Here is a 17975-nt window from a genome sequence, read left to right on the forward strand (position 1 = left end):
CACTAAAAAGGTCATAAAGTGGCCTAGCCTTATCGAATCGAAGCATGTAATAGTTCCTAGGAAATCAAACAAGCATATCTACGACATCCATGGTTTATTTCAGAATTTTTTAAAAAGGCCAAAATGGGGGTTAAGTGAATTTCCTTGTTAATTTATGGATTTTACTCGTTTTTGACCTTTTTCTTTCACTAAAAAGGTCATAAAGTGGCCTAGCCTTATCGAATCGAAGCATGTAATAGTTCCTAGGAAATCTAACAAGCATATCTACGACATCCATGGTTTATTTCAGAATTTTTTAAAAAGGCCAAAATGGGGGTTAAGTGAATTTCCTTGTTAATTTATGGATTTTACTCGTTTTTAACCTTTTTCTTTCACTAAAAAGGTCATAAAGTGGCCTAGCCTTATCGAATCGAAGCATGTAATAGTTCCTAGGAAATCTAACAAGCATATCTACGACATCCATGGTTTATTTCAGAATTTTTTAAAAAGGCCAAAATGGGGGTTAAGTGAATTTCCTTGTTAATTTATGGATTTTACTCGTTTTTGACCTTTTTCTTTCACTAAAAAGGTCATAAAGTGGCCTAGCCTTATCGAATCGAAGCATGTAATAGTTCCTAGGAAATCTAACAAGCGTATCTACGACATCCATGGTTTATTTTAGAATTTTTTAAAAAGGCCAAAATGGGGGTTAAGTGAATTTCCTTGTTAATTTATGGATTTTACTCGTTTTTGACCTTTTTCTTTCACTAAAAAGGTCATAAAGTGGCCTAGCCTTATCGAATCGAAGCATGTAATAGTTCCTAGGAAATCTAACAAGCATATCTACGACATCCATGGTTTATTTCAGAATTTTTTAAAAAGGCCAAAATGGGGGTTAAGTGAATTTCCTTGTTAATTTATGGATTTTACTCGTTTTTAACCTTTTTCTTTCACTAAAAAGGTCATAAAGTGGCCTAGCCTTATCGAATCGAAGCATGAAATAGTTCCTATGAAATCTAACAAGCATATATTCGAATTCCAAGGTTGATTTTATCATTTTCAAAAATGGACAAAATGAGGGTTAAGTGAAATTCCTTGTTAATTTACGGATTTTACTCGTTTTTGACCTTTTTCTTTCACTAAAAAGGTCATAAAGTGGCCTAGCCTTATCGAATCGAAGCATGTAATAGTTCCTAGGAAATCTAACAAGCATATCTACGACATCCATGGTTTATTTCAGAATTTTTTAAAAAGGCCAAAATGGGGGTTAAGTGAATTTCCTTGTTAATTTATGGATTTTACTCGTTTTTGACCTTTTTTTTCACTAAAAAGGTCATAAAGTGGCCTAGCCTTATCGAATCGAAGCATGTAATAGTTCCTATGAAATCTAACAAGCATATATTCGAATTCCAAGGTTGATTTTATCATTTTCAAAAATGGACAAAATGAGGGTTAAGTGAATTTCCTTGTTAATTTACGGATTTTACTCGTTTTTGACCCTTTTTCTTTCACTAAAAAGGTCATAAAGTGGCCTAGCCTTATCGAGTCGAAGCATGTAATAGTTCCTAGGAAATCTAACAAGCATATCTACGACATCCATGGTTTATTTTAGAATTTTTTAAAAAGGCCAAAATGTGGGTTAATTGAATTTCCTTGTTAATATACGGATTTTACTCATTTTTGACCTTTTTTCTTTCACTAAAAAGGTCATAAAGTGGCCTAGCCTTATCGAATCGAAGCATGTAATAGTTCCTATGAAATCTAACAAGCATATATTCGAATTCCAAGGTTGATTTTATCAATTTCGAAAATGGACAAAATGAGGGTTAAGTGAATTTCCTTGTTAATTTACGGATTTTACTCGTTTTTGACCCTTTTTCTTTCACTAAAAAGGTCATAAAGTGGCCTAGCCTTATTGAATCGAAGCATGTAATAGTTCCTAGGAAATCTAACAAGCATATCTACGACATCCATGGTTTATTTTAGAATTTTTTAAAAAGGCCAAAATGGGGGTTAAGTGAATTTCCTTGTTAATTTATGGATTTTACTCGTTTTTGACCTTTTTCTTTCATTAAAAAGGTCATAAAGTGGCCTAGCCTTATCGAATCGAAGCATGTAATAGTTCCTAGGAAATCTAACAAGCATATCTACGACATCCATGGTTTATTTCAGAATTTTTTAAAAAGGCCAAAATGGGGGTTAAGTGAATTTCCTTGTTAATTTATGGATTTTACTCGTTTTTAACCTTTTTCTTTCACTAAAAAGGTCATAAAGTGGCCTAGCCTTATCGAATCGAAGCATGTAATAGTTCCTAGGAAATCAAACAAGCATATCTACGACATCCATGGTTTATTTCAGAATTTTTTAAAAAGGCCAAAATGGGGGTTAAGTGAATTTCCTTGTTAATTTATGGATTTTACTCGTTTTTGACCTTTTTCTTTCACTAAAAAGGTCATAAAGTGGCCTAGCCTTATCGAATCGAAGCATGTAATAGTTCCTAGGAAATCTAACAAGCATATCTACGACATCCATGGTTTATTTCAGAATTTTTTAAAAAGGCCAAAATGGGGGTTAAGTGAATTTCCTTGTTAATTTATGGATTTTACTCGTTTTTGACCTTTTTCTTTCACTAAAAAGGTCATAAAGTGGCCTAGCCTTATCGAATCGAAGCATGTAATAGTTCCTATGAAATCTAACAAGCATATATTCGAATTCCAAGGTTGATTTTATCATTTTCAAAAATGGACAAAATGAGGGTTAAGTGAATTTCCTTGTTAATTTACGGATTTTACTCGTTTTTGACCCTTTTTCTTTCACTAAAAAGGTCATAAAGTGGCCTAGCCTTATCGAGTCGAAGCATGTAATAGTTCCTAGGAAATCTAACAAGCATATCTACGACATCCATGGTTTATTTTAGAATTTTTTAAAAAGGCCAAAATGGGGGTTAAGTGAATTTCCTTGTTAATTTATGGATTTTACTCGTTTTTAACCTTTTTCTTTCACTAAAAAGGTCATAAAGTGGCCTAGCCTTATCGAATCGAAGCATGTAATAGTTCCTAGGAAATCTAACAAGCATATCTACGACATCCATGGTTTATTTCAGAATTTTTTAAAAAGGCCAAAATGGGGGTTAAGTGAATTTCCTTGTTAATTTATGGATTTTACTCGTTTTTAACCTTTTTCTTTCACTAAAAAGGTCATAAAGTGGCCTAGCCTTATCGAATCGAAGCATGTAATAGTTCCTAGGAAATCAAACAAGCATATCTACGACATCCATGGTTTATTTCAGAATTTTTTAAAAAGGCCAAAATGGGGGTTAAGTGAATTTCCTTGTTAATTTATGGATTTTACTCGTTTTTGACCTTTTTCTTTCACTAAAAAGGTCATAAAGTGGCCTAGCCTTATCGAATCGAAGCATGTAATAGTTCCTAGGAAATCTAACAAGCATATCTACGACATCCATGGTTTATTTCAGAATTTTTTAAAAAGGCCAAAATGGGGGTTAAGTGAATTTCCTTGTTAATTTATGGATTTTACTCGTTTTTAACCTTTTTCTTTCACTAAAAAGGTCATAAAGTGGCCTAGCCTTATCGAATCGAAGCATGTAATAGTTCCTAGGAAATCTAACAAGCATATCTACGACATCCATGGTTTATTTCAGAATTTTTTAAAAAGGCCAAAATGGGGGTTAAGTGAATTTCCTTGTTAATTTATGGATTTTACTCGTTTTTGACCTTTTTCTTTCACTAAAAAGGTCATAAAGTGGCCTAGCCTTATCGAATCGAAGCATGTAATAGTTCCTAGGAAATCTAACAAGCGTATCTACGACATCCATGGTTTATTTTAGAATTTTTTAAAAAGGCCAAAATGGGGGTTAAGTGAATTTCCTTGTTAATTTATGGATTTTACTCGTTTTTGACCTTTTTCTTTCACTAAAAAGGTCATAAAGTGGCCTAGCCTTATCGAATCGAAGCATGTAATAGTTCCTAGGAAATCTAACAAGCATATCTACGACATCCATGGTTTATTTCAGAATTTTTTAAAAAGGCCAAAATGGGGGTTAAGTGAATTTCCTTGTTAATTTATGGATTTTACTCGTTTTTAACCTTTTTCTTTCACTAAAAAGGTCATAAAGTGGCCTAGCCTTATCGAATCGAAGCATGAAATAGTTCCTATGAAATCTAACAAGCATATATTCGAATTCCAAGGTTGATTTTATCATTTTCAAAAATGGACAAAATGAGGGTTAAGTGAAATTCCTTGTTAATTTACGGATTTTACTCGTTTTTGACCCTTTTTCTTTCACTAAAAAGGTCATAAAGTGGCCTAGCCTTATCGAGTCGAAGCATGTAATAGTTCCTAGGAAATCTAACAAGCATATCTACGACATCCATGGTTTATTTTAGATTTTTTTAAAAAGGCCAAAATGGGGGTTAAGTGAATTTCCTTGTTAATATACGGATTTTACTCATTTTGACCCTTTTTCTTTCACTAAAAAGGTCATAAAGTGGCCTAGCCTTATCGAATCGAAGCATGTAATAGTTCCTATGAAATCTAACAAGCATATATTCGAATTCCAAGGTTGATTTTATCATTTTCTAAAATGGACAAAATGAGGGTTAAGTGAATTTCCTTGTTAATTTACGGATTTTACTCGTTTTTGACCCTTTTTCTTTCGCTAAAAAGGTCATAAAGTGGCCTAGCCTTATCCAATCGAAGCATGTAATAGTTCCTAGGAAATCTAACAAGCATATCTACGACATCCATGGTTTATTTTAAAATTTTTTAAAAAGGCCAAAATGGGGGTTAAGTGAATTTCCTTGTTAATATACGGATTTTACTCGTTTTTGACCCTTCTTCTTTCACTAAAAAGGTCATAAAGTGGCCTAGCCTTATCGAATCGAAGCATGTAATAGTTCCTATGAAATCTAACAAGCATATATTCGAATTCCAAGGTTGATTTTATCATTTTCAAAAATGGACAAAATGAGGGTTAAGTGAATTTCCTTGTTAATTTACGGATTTTACTCGTTTTTGACCCTTTTTCTTTCACTTAAAAGGTCATAAAGTGGCCTAGCCATATCGAATCGAAGCATGTAATAGTTCCTAGGAAATCTAACAAGCGTATCTACGACATCCATGGTTTATTTTAGAATTTTTTAAAAAGGCCAAAATGGGGGTTAAGTGAATTTCCTTGTTAATTTATGGATTTTACTCGTTTTTGACCTTTTTCTTTCACTAAAAAGGTCATAAAGTGGCCTAGCCTTATCGAATCGAAGCATGTAATAGTTCCTAGGAAATCTAACAAGCATATTTACGACATCCATGGTTTATTTCAGAATTTTTTAAAAAGGCCAAAATGGGGGTTAAGTGAATTTCCTTGTTAATTTATGGATTTTACTCGTTTTTAACCTTTTTCTTTCACTAAAAAGGTCATAAAGTGGCCTAGCCTTATCGAATCGAAGCATGAAATAGTTCCTATGAAATCTAACAAGCATATATTCGAATTCCAAGGTTGATTTTATCATTTTCAAAAATGGACAAAATGAGGGTTAAGTGAAATTCCTTGTTAATTTACGGATTTTACTCGTTTTTGACCCTTTTTCTTTCACTAAAAAGGTCATAAAGTGGCCTAGCCTTATCGAGTCGAAGCATGTAATAGTTCCTAGGAAATCTAACAAGCATATCTACGACATCCATGGTTTATTTTAGATTTTTTTAAAAAGGCCAAAATGGGGGTTAAGTGAATTTCCTTGTTAATATACGGATTTTACTCATTTTTGACCCTTTTTCTTTCACTAAAAAGGTCATAAAGTGGCCTAGCCTTATCGAATCGAAGCATGTAATAGTTCCTATGAAATCTAACAAGCATATATTCGAATTCCAAGGTTGATTTTATCATTTTCTAAAATGGACAAAATGAGGGTTAAGTGAATTTCCTTGTTAATTTACGGATTTTACTCGTTTTTGACCCTTTTTCTTTCGCTAAAAAGGTCATAAAGTGGCCTAGCCTTATCCAATCGAAGCATGTAATAGTTCCTAGGAAATCTAACAAGCATATCTACGACATCCATGGTTTATTTTAAAATTTTTTAAAAAGGCCAAAATGGGGGTTAAGTGAATTTCCTTGTTAATATACGGATTTTACTCGTTTTTGACCCTTCTTCTTTCACTAAAAAGGTCATAAAGTGGCCTAGCCTTATCGAATCGAAGCATGTAATAGTTCCTATGAAATCTAACAAGCATATATTCGAATTCCAAGGTTGATTTTATCATTTTCAAAAATGGACAAAATGAGGGTTAAGTGAATTTCCTTGTTAATTTACGGATTTTACTCGTTTTTGACCCTTTTTCTTTCACTTAAAAGGTCATAAAGTGGCCTAGCCATATCGAATCGAAGCATGTAATAGTTCCTAGGAAATCTAACAAGCGTATCTACGACATCCATGGTTTATTTTAGAATTTTTTAAAAAGGCCAAAATGGGGGTTAAGTGAATTTCCTTGTTAATTTATGGATTTTACTCGTTTTTGACCTTTTTCTTTCACTAAAAAGGTCATAAAGTGGCCTAGCCTTATCGAATCGAAGCATGTAATAGTTCCTAGGAAATCTAACAAGCATATTTACGACATCCATGGTTTATTTCAGAATTTTTTAAAAAGGCCAAAATGGGGGTTAAGTGAATTTCCTTGTTAATTTATGGATTTTACTCGTTTTTAACCTTTTTCTTTCACTAAAAAGGTCATAAAGTGGCCTAGCCTTATCGAATCGAAGCATGAAATAGTTCCTATGAAATCTAACAAGCATATATTCGAATTCCAAGGTTGATTTTATCATTTTCAAAAATGGACAAAATGAGGGTTAAGTGAAATTCCTTGTTAATTTACGGATTTTACTCGTTTTTGACCCTTTTTCTTTCACTAAAAAGGTCATAAAGTGGCCTAGCCTTATCGAGTCGAAGCATGTAATAGTTCCTAGGAAATCTAACAAGCATATCTACGACATCCATGGTTTATTTTAGAATTTTTTAAAAAGGCCAAAATGGGGGTTAAGTGAATTTCCTTGTTAATTTATGGATTTTACTCGTTTTTAACCTTTTTCTTTCACTAAAAAGGTCATAAAGTGGCCTAGCCTTATCGAATCGAAGCATGTAATAGTTCCTAGGAAATCTAACAAGCATATCTACGACATCCATGGTTTATTTCAGAATTTTTTAAAAAGGCCAAAATGGGGGTTAAGTGAATTTCCTTGTTAATTTATGGATTTTACTCGTTTTTAACCTTTTTCTTTCACTAAAAAGGTCATAAAGTGGCCTAGCCTTATCGAATCGAAGCATGTAATAGTTCCTAGGAAATCAAACAAGCATATCTACGACATCCATGGTTTATTTCAGAATTTTTTAAAAAGGCCAAAATGGGGGTTAAGTGAATTTCCTTGTTAATTTATGGATTTTACTCGTTTTTGACCTTTTTCTTTCACTAAAAAGGTCATAAAGTGGCCTAGCCTTATCGAATCGAAGCATGTAATAGTTCCTAGGAAATCTAACAAGCATATCTACGACATCCATGGTTTATTTCAGAATTTTTTAAAAAGGCCAAAATGGGGGTTAAGTGAATTTCCTTGTTAATTTATGGATTTTACTCGTTTTTAACCTTTTTCTTTCACTAAAAAGGTCATAAAGTGGCCTAGCCTTATCGAATCGAAGCATGTAATAGTTCCTAGGAAATCTAACAAGCATATCTACGACATCCATGGTTTATTTCAGAATTTTTTAAAAAGGCCAAAATGGGGGTTAAGTGAATTTCCTTGTTAATTTATGGATTTTACTCGTTTTTGACCTTTTTCTTTCACTAAAAAGGTCATAAAGTGGCCTAGCCTTATCGAATCGAAGCATGTAATAGTTCCTAGGAAATCTAACAAGCGTATCTACGACATCCATGGTTTATTTTAGAATTTTTTAAAAAGGCCAAAATGGGGGTTAAGTGAATTTCCTTGTTAATTTATGGATTTTACTCGTTTTTGACCTTTTTCTTTCACTAAAAAGGTCATAAAGTGGCCTAGCCTTATCGAATCGAAGCATGTAATAGTTCCTAGGAAATCTAACAAGCATATCTACGACATCCATGGTTTATTTCAGAATTTTTTAAAAAGGCCAAAATGGGGGTTAAGTGAATTTCCTTGTTAATTTATGGATTTTACTCGTTTTTAACCTTTTTCTTTCACTAAAAAGGTCATAAAGTGGCCTAGCCTTATCGAATCGAAGCATGAAATAGTTCCTATGAAATCTAACAAGCATATATTCGAATTCCAAGGTTGATTTTATCATTTTCAAAAATGGACAAAATGAGGGTTAAGTGAAATTCCTTGTTAATTTACGGATTTTACTCGTTTTTGACCCTTTTTCTTTCACTAAAAAGGTCATAAAGTGGCCTAGCCTTATCGAGTCGAAGCATGTAATAGTTCCTAGGAAATCTAACAAGCATATCTACGACATCCATGGTTTATTTTAGATTTTTTTAAAAAGGCCAAAATGGGGGTTAAGTGAATTTCCTTGTTAATATACGGATTTTACTCATTTTGACCCTTTTTCTTTCACTAAAAAGGTCATAAAGTGGCCTAGCCTTATCGAATCGAAGCATGTAATAGTTCCTATGAAATCTAACAAGCATATATTCGAATTCCAAGGTTGATTTTATCATTTTCTAAAATGGACAAAATGAGGGTTAAGTGAATTTCCTTGTTAATTTACGGATTTTACTCGTTTTTGACCCTTTTTCTTTCGCTAAAAAGGTCATAAAGTGGCCTAGCCTTATCCAATCGAAGCATGTAATAGTTCCTAGGAAATCTAACAAGCATATCTACGACATCCATGGTTTATTTTAAAATTTTTTAAAAAGGCCAAAATGGGGGTTAAGTGAATTTCCTTGTTAATATACGGATTTTACTCGTTTTTGACCCTTCTTCTTTCACTAAAAAGGTCATAAAGTGGCCTAGCCTTATCGAATCGAAGCATGTAATAGTTCCTATGAAATCTAACAAGCATATATTCGAATTCCAAGGTTGATTTTATCATTTTCAAAAATGGACAAAATGAGGGTTAAGTGAATTTCCTTGTTAATTTACGGATTTTACTCGTTTTTGACCCTTTTTCTTTCACTTAAAAGGTCATAAAGTGGCCTAGCCATATCGAATCGAAGCATGTAATAGTTCCTAGGAAATCTAACAAGCGTATCTACGACATCCATGGTTTATTTTAGAATTTTTTAAAAAGGCCAAAATGGGGGTTAAGTGAATTTCCTTGTTAATTTATGGATTTTACTCGTTTTTGACCTTTTTCTTTCACTAAAAAGGTCATAAAGTGGCCTAGCCTTATCGAATCGAAGCATGTAATAGTTCCTAGGAAATCTAACAAGCATATTTACGACATCCATGGTTTATTTCAGAATTTTTTAAAAAGGCCAAAATGGGGGTTAAGTGAATTTCCTTGTTAATTTATGGATTTTACTCGTTTTTAACCTTTTTCTTTCACTAAAAAGGTCATAAAGTGGCCTAGCCTTATCGAATCGAAGCATGAAATAGTTCCTATGAAATCTAACAAGCATATATTCGAATTCCAAGGTTGATTTTATCATTTTCAAAAATGGACAAAATGAGGGTTAAGTGAAATTCCTTGTTAATTTACGGATTTTACTCGTTTTTGACCCTTTTTCTTTCACTAAAAAGGTCATAAAGTGGCCTAGCCTTATCGAGTCGAAGCATGTAATAGTTCCTAGGAAATCTAACAAGCATATCTACGACATCCATGGTTTATTTTAGATTTTTTTAAAAAGGCCAAAATGGGGGTTAAGTGAATTTCCTTGTTAATATACGGATTTTACTCATTTTTGACCCTTTTTCTTTCACTAAAAAGGTCATAAAGTGGCCTAGCCTTATCGAATCGAAGCATGTAATAGTTCCTATGAAATCTAACAAGCATATATTCGAATTCCAAGGTTGATTTTATCATTTTCTAAAATGGACAAAATGAGGGTTAAGTGAATTTCCTTGTTAATTTACGGATTTTACTCGTTTTTGACCCTTTTTCTTTCGCTAAAAAGGTCATAAAGTGGCCTAGCCTTATCCAATCGAAGCATGTAATAGTTCCTAGGAAATCTAACAAGCATATCTACGACATCCATGGTTTATTTTAAAATTTTTTAAAAAGGCCAAAATGGGGGTTAAGTGAATTTCCTTGTTAATATACGGATTTTACTCGTTTTTGACCCTTCTTCTTTCACTAAAAAGGTCATAAAGTGGCCTAGCCTTATCGAATCGAAGCATGTAATAGTTCCTATGAAATCTAACAAGCATATATTCGAATTCCAAGGTTGATTTTATCATTTTCAAAAATGGACAAAATGAGGGTTAAGTGAATTTCCTTGTTAATTTACGGATTTTACTCGTTTTTGACCCTTTTTCTTTCACTTAAAAGGTCATAAAGTGGCCTAGCCATATCGAATCGAAGCATGTAATAGTTCCTAGGAAATCTAACAAGCGTATCTACGACATCCATGGTTTATTTTAGAATTTTTTAAAAAGGCCAAAATGGGGGTTAAGTGAATTTCCTTGTTAATTTATGGATTTTACTCGTTTTTGACCTTTTTCTTTCACTAAAAAGGTCATAAAGTGGCCTAGCCTTATCGAATCGAAGCATGTAATAGTTCCTAGGAAATCTAACAAGCATATTTACGACATCCATGGTTTATTTCAGAATTTTTTAAAAAGGCCAAAATGGGGGTTAAGTGAATTTCCTTGTTAATTTATGGATTTTACTCGTTTTTAACCTTTTTCTTTCACTAAAAAGGTCATAAAGTGGCCTAGCCTTATCGAATCGAAGCATGAAATAGTTCCTATGAAATCTAACAAGCATATATTCGAATTCCAAGGTTGATTTTATCATTTTCAAAAATGGACAAAATGAGGGTTAAGTGAAATTCCTTGTTAATTTACGGATTTTACTCGTTTTTGACCCTTTTTCTTTCACTAAAAAGGTCATAAAGTGGCCTAGCCTTATCGAGTCGAAGCATGTAATAGTTCCTAGGAAATCTAACAAGCATATCTACGACATCCATGGTTTATTTTAGATTTTTTTAAAAAGGCCAAAATGGGGGTTAAGTGAATTTCCTTGTTAATATACGGATTTTACTCATTTTTGACCCTTTTTCTTTCACTAAAAAGGTCATAAAGTGGCCTAGCCTTATCGAATCGAAGCATGTAATAGTTCCTATGAAATCTAACAAGCATATATTCGAATTCCAAGGTTGATTTTATCATTTTCTAAAATGGACAAAATGAGGGTTAAGTGAATTTCCTTGTTAATTTACGGATTTTACTCGTTTTTGACCCTTTTTCTTTCGCTAAAAAGGTCATAAAGTGGCCTAGCCTTATCCAATCGAAGCATGTAATAGTTCCTAGGAAATCTAACAAGCATATCTACGACATCCATGGTTTATTTTAAAATTTTTTAAAAAGGCCAAAATGGGGGTTAAGTGAATTTCCTTGTTAATATACGGATTTTACTCGTTTTTGACCCTTCTTCTTTCACTAAAAAGGTCATAAAGTGGCCTAGCCTTATCGAATCGAAGCATGTAATAGTTCCTATGAAATCTAACAAGCATATATTCGAATTCCAAGGTTGATTTTATCATTTTCAAAAATGGACAAAATGAGGGTTAAGTGAATTTCCTTGTTAATTTACGGATTTTACTCGTTTTTGACCCTTTTTCTTTCACTTAAAAGGTCATAAAGTGGCCTAGCCTTATCGAATCGAAGCATGTAATAGTTCCTAGGAAATCTATCAAGCATATCTACGACATCCATGGTTTATTTTAGAATTTTTTAAAAAGGCCAAAATGGGGGTTAAGTGAATTTCCTTGTTAATTTATGGATTTTACTCGTTTTTGACCTTTTTCTTTCACTAAAAAGGTCATAAAGTGGCCTAGCCTTATCGAATCGAAGCATGTAATAGTTCCTAGGAAATCTAACAAGCATATCTACGACATCCATGGTTTATTTTAGATTTTTTTAAAAAGGCCAAAATGGGGGTTAAGTGAATTTCCTTGTTAATTTATGGATTTTACTCGTTTTTAACCTTTTTCTTTCACTAAAAAGGTCAAAAAGTGGCCTAGCCTTATCGAATCGAAGCATGAAATAGTTCCTATGAAATCTAACAAGCATATATTCGAATTCCAAGGTTGATTTTATCATTTTCTAAAATGGACAAAATGAGGGTTAAGTGAATTTCCTTGTTAATTTACGGATTTTACTCGTTTTTGACCCTTTTTCTTTCGCTAAAAAGGTCATAAAGTGGCCTAGCCTTATCGAATCGAAGCATGTAATAGTTCCTAGGAAATCTAACAAGCATATCTACGACATCCATGGTTTATTTTAAAATTTTTTAAAAAGGCCAAAATGGGGGTTAAGTGAATTTCCTTGTTAATATACGGATTTTACTCATTTTTGACCCTTTTTCTTTCACTAAAAAGGTCATAAAGTGGCCTAGCCTTATCGAATCGAAGCATGTAATAGTTCCTATGAAATCTAACAAGCATATATTCGAATTCCAAGGTTGATTTTATCATTTTCAAAAATGGACAAAATGAGGGTTAAGTGAAATTCCTTGTTAATTTACGGATTTTACTCGTTTTTGACCCTTTTTCTTTCACTAAAAAGGTCATAAAGTGGCCTAGCCTTATCGAGTCGAAGCATGTAATAGTTCCTTGGAAATCTAACAAGCATATCTACGACATCCATGGTTTATTTTAGATTTTTTTAAAAAGGCCAAAATGGGGGTTAAGTGAATTTCCTTGTTAATATACGGATTTTACTCATTTTTGACCCTTTTTCTTTCACTAAAAAGGTCATAAAGTGGCCTAGCTTTATCGAATCGAAGCATGTAATAGTTCCTATGAAATCTAACAAGCATATATTCGAATTCCAAGGTTGATTTTATCATTTTCTAAAATGGACAAAATGAGGGTTAAGTGAATTTCCTTGTTAATTTACGGATTTTACTCGTTTTTGACCCTTTTTCTTTCGCTAAAAAGGTCATAAAGTGGCCTAGCCTTATCCAATCGAAGCATGTAATAGTTCCTAGGAAATCTAACAAGCATATCTACGACATCCATGGTTTATTTTAAAATTTTTTAAAAAGGCCAAAATGGGGGTTAAGTGAATTTCCTTGTTAATATACGGATTTTACTCGTTTTTGACCCTTTTTCTTTCACTAAAAAGGTCATAAAGTGGCCTAGCCTTATCGAATCGAAGCATGTAATAGTTCCTATGAAATCTAACAAGCATATATTCGAATTCCAAGGTTGATTTTATAATTTTCAAAAATGGACAAAATGAGGGTTAAGTGAATTTCCATGTTAATTTACGGATTTTACTCGTTTTTGACCCTTTTTCTTTCACTTAAAAGGTCATAAAGTGGCCTAGCCTTATCGAATCGAAGCATGTAATAGTTCCTAGGAAATCTATCAAGCATATCTACGACATCCATGGTTTATTTTAGAATTTTTTAAAAAGGCCAAAATGGGGGTTAAGTGAATTTCCTTGTTAATTTATGGATTTTACTCGTTTTTGACCTTTTTCTTTCACTAAAAAGGTCATAAAGTGGCCTAGCCTTATCGAATCGAAGCATGTAATAGTTCCTAGGAAATCTAACAAGCATATCTACGACATCCATGGTTTATTTCAGAATTTTTTAAAAAGGCCAAAATGGGGGTTAAGTGAATTTCCTTGTTAATTTATGGATTTTACTCGTTTTTAACCTTTTTCTTTCACTAAAAAGGTCAAAAAGTGGCCTAGCCTTATCGAATCAAAGCATGAAATAGTTCCTATGAAATCTAACAAGCATATATTCGAATTCCAAGGTTGATTTTATCATTTTCTAAAATGGACAAAATGAGGGTTAAGTGAATTTCCTTGTTAATTTACGGATTTTACTCGTTTTTGACCCTTTTTCTTTCGCTAAAAAGGTCATAAAGTGGCCTAGCCTTATCGAATCGAAGCATGTAATAGTTCCTAGGAAATCTAACAAGCATATCTACGACATCCATGGTTTATTTTAAAATTTTTTAAAAAGGCCAAAATGGGGGTTAAGTGAATTTCCTTGTTAATATACGGATTTTACTCATTTTTGACCCTTTTTCTTTCACTAAAAAGGTCATAAAGTGGCCTAGCCTTATCGAATCGAAGCATGTAATAGTTCCTATGAAATCTAACAAGCATATATTCGAATTCCAAGGTTGATTTTATCATTTTCAAAAATGGACAAAATGAGGGTTAAGTGAATTTCCTTGTTAATTTACGGATTTTACTCGTTTTTGACCCTTTTTCTTTCACTAAAAAGGTCATAAAGTGGCCTAGCCTTATCGAATCGAAGCATGTAATAGTTCCTAGGAAATCTATCAAGCATATCTACGACATCCATGGTTTATTTTAGAATTTTTTAAAAAGGCCAAAATGGGGGTTAAGTGAATTTCCTTGTTAATTTATGGATTTTACTCGTTTTTGACCTTTTTCTTTCACTAAAAAGGTCATAAAGTGGCCTAGCCTTATCGAATCGAAGCATGTAATAGTTCCTATGAAATCTAACAAGCATATATTCGAATTCCAAGGTTGATTTTATCATTTTCGAAAATGGACAAAATGAGGGTTAAGTGAATTTCCTTGTTAATTTACGGATTTTACTCGTTTTTGACCCTTTTTCTTTCACTAAAAAGGTCATAAAGTGGCCTAGCCTTATCGAATCGAAGCATGTAATAGTTCCTAGGAAATCTAACAAGCATATCTTCGACATCCATGGTTTATTTTAGAATTTTTTAAAAAGGCCAAAATGGGGGTTAAGTGAATTTCCTTGTTAATTTATGGATTTTACTCGTTTTTGACCTTTTTCTTTCACTAAAAAGGTCATAAAGTGGCCTAGCCTTATCGAATCGAAGCATGTAATAGTTCCTAGGAAATCTAACAAGCATATCTACGACATCCATGGTTTATTTCAGAATTTTTTAAAAAGGCCAAAATGGGGGTTAAGTGAATTTCCTTGTTAATTTATGGATTTTACTCGTTTTTGACCTTTTTTTTCACTAAAAAGGTCATAAAGTGGCCTAGCCTTATCGAATCGAAGCATGTAATAGTTCCTATGAAATCTAACAAGCATATATTCGAATTCCAAGGTTGATTTTATCATTTTCAAAAATGGACAAAATGAGGGTTAAGTGAATTTCCTTGTTAATTTACGGATTTTACTCGTTTTTGACCCTTTTTCTTTCACTAAAAAGGTCATAAAGTGGCCTAGCCTTATCGAGTCGAAGCATGTAATAGTTCCTAGGAAATCTAACAAGCATATCTACGACATCCATGGTTTATTTTAGAATTTTTTAAAAAGGCCAAAATGTGGGTTAATTGAATTTCCTTGTTAATATACGGATTTTACTCATTTTTGACCTTTTTTCTTTCACTAAAAAGGTCATAAAGTGGCCTAGCCTTATCGAATCGAAGCATGTAATAGTTCCTATGAAATCTAACAAGCATATATTCGAATTCCAAGGTTGATTTTATCAATTTCGAAAATGGACAAAATGAGGGTTAAGTGAATTTCCTTGTTAATTTACGGATTTTACTCGTTTTTGACCCTTTTTCTTTCACTAAAAAGGTCATAAAGTGGCCTAGCCTTATTGAATCGAAGCATGTAATAGTTCCTAGGAAATCTAACAAGCATATCTACGACATCCATGGTTTATTTTAGAATTTTTTAAAAAGGCCAAAATGGGGGTTAAGTGAATTTCCTTGTTAATTTATGGATTTTACTCGTTTTTGACCTTTTTCTTTCATTAAAAAGGTCATAAAGTGGCCTAGCCTTATCGAATCGAAGCATGTAATAGTTCCTAGGAAATCTAACAAGCATATCTACGACATCCATGGTTTATTTCAGAATTTTTTAAAAAGGCCAAAATGGGGGTTAAGTGAATTTCCTTGTTAATTTATGGATTTTACTCGTTTTTAACCTTTTTCTTTCACTAAAAAGGTCATAAAGTGGCCTAGCCTTATCGAATCGAAGCATGTAATAGTTCCTAGGAAATCAAACAAGCATATCTACGACATCCATGGTTTATTTCAGAATTTTTTAAAAAGGCCAAAATGGGGGTTAAGTGAATTTCCTTGTTAATTTATGGATTTTACTCGTTTTTGACCTTTTTCTTTCACTAAAAAGGTCATAAAGTGGCCTAGCCTTATCGAATCGAAGCATGTAATAGTTCCTAGGAAATCTAACAAGCATATCTACGACATCCATGGTTTATTTCAGAATTTTTTAAAAAGGCCAAAATGGGGGTTAAGTGAATTTCCTTGTTAATTTATGGATTTTACTCGTTTTTGACCTTTTTCTTTCACTAAAAAGGTCATAAAGTGGCCTAGCCTTATCGAATCGAAGCATGTAATAGTTCCTATGAAATCTAACAAGCATATATTCGAATTCCAAGGTTGATTTTATCATTTTCAAAAATGGACAAAATGAGGGTTAAGTGAATTTCCTTGTTAATTTACGGATTTTACTCGTTTTTGACCCTTTTTCTTTCACTAAAAAGGTCATAAAGTGGCCTAGCCTTATCGAGTCGAAGCATGTAATAGTTCCTAGGAAATCTAACAAGCATATCTACGACATCCATGGTTTATTTTAGAATTTTTTAAAAAGGCCAAAATGGGGGTTAAGTGAATTTCCTTGTTAATTTATGGATTTTACTCGTTTTTGACCTTTTTCTTTCACTAAAAAGGTCATAAAGTGGCCTAGCCTTATCGAATCGAAGCATGTAATAGTTCCTAGGAAATCTAACAAGCGTATCTACGACATCCATGGTTTATTTTAGAATTTTTTAAAAAGGCCAAAATGGGGGTTAAGTGAATTTCCTTGTTAATTTATGGATTTTACTCGTTTTTGACCTTTTTCTTTCACTAAAAAGGTCATAAAGTGGCCTAGCCTTATCGAATCGAAGCATGTAATAGTTCCTAGGAAATCTAACAAGCATATCTACGAGATCCATGGTTTATTTCAGAATTTTTTAAAAAGGCCAAAATGGGGGTTAAGTGAATTTCCTTGTTAATTTATGGATTTTACTCGTTTTTAACCTTTTTCTTTCACTAAAAAGGTCATAAAGTGGCCTAGCCTTATCGAATCGAAGCATGAAATAGTTCCTATGAAATCTAACAAGCATATATTCGAATTCCAAGGTTGATTTTATCATTTTCAAAAATGGACAAAATGAGGGTTAAGTGAAATTCCTTGTTAATTTACGGATTTTACTCGTTTTTGACCCTTTTTCTTTCACTAAAAAGGTCATAAAGTGGCCTAGCCTTATCGAGTCGAAGCATGTAATAGTTCCTAGGAAATCTAACAAGCATATCTACGACATCCATGGTTTATTTTAGATTTTTTTAAAAAGGCCAAAATGGGGGTTAAGTGAATTTCCTTGTTAATATACGGATTTTACTCATTTTTGACCCTTTTTCTTTCACTAAAAAGGTCATAAAGTGGCCTAGCCTTATCGAATCGAAGCATGTAATAGTTCCTATGAAATCTAACAAGCATATATTCGAATTCCAAGGTTGATTTTATCATTTTCTAAAATGGACAAAATGAGGGTTAAGTGAATTTCCTTGTTAATTTACGGATTTTACTCGTTTTTGACCCTTTTTCTTTCGCTAAAAAGGTCATAAAGTGGCCTAGCCTTATCGAATCGAAGCATGTAATAGTTCCTAGGAAATCTAACAAGCATATCTACGACATCCATGGTTTATTTTAAAATTTTTTAAAAAGGCCAAAATGGGGGTTAAGTGAATTTCCTTGTTAATATACGGATTTTACTCATTTTTGACCCTTTTTCTTTCACTAAAAAGGTCATAAAGTGGCCTAGCCTTATCGAATCGAAGCATGTAATAGTTCCTATGAAATCTAACAAGC

The sequence above is a fragment of the Medicago sativa genome, chromosome 8 (genome assembly GCF_051527215.1).
Source record: "Medicago sativa cultivar Bolivia chromosome 8, Bolivia_mono, whole genome shotgun sequence".
NCBI lineage: Eukaryota > Viridiplantae > Streptophyta > Magnoliopsida > Fabales > Fabaceae > Medicago > Medicago sativa.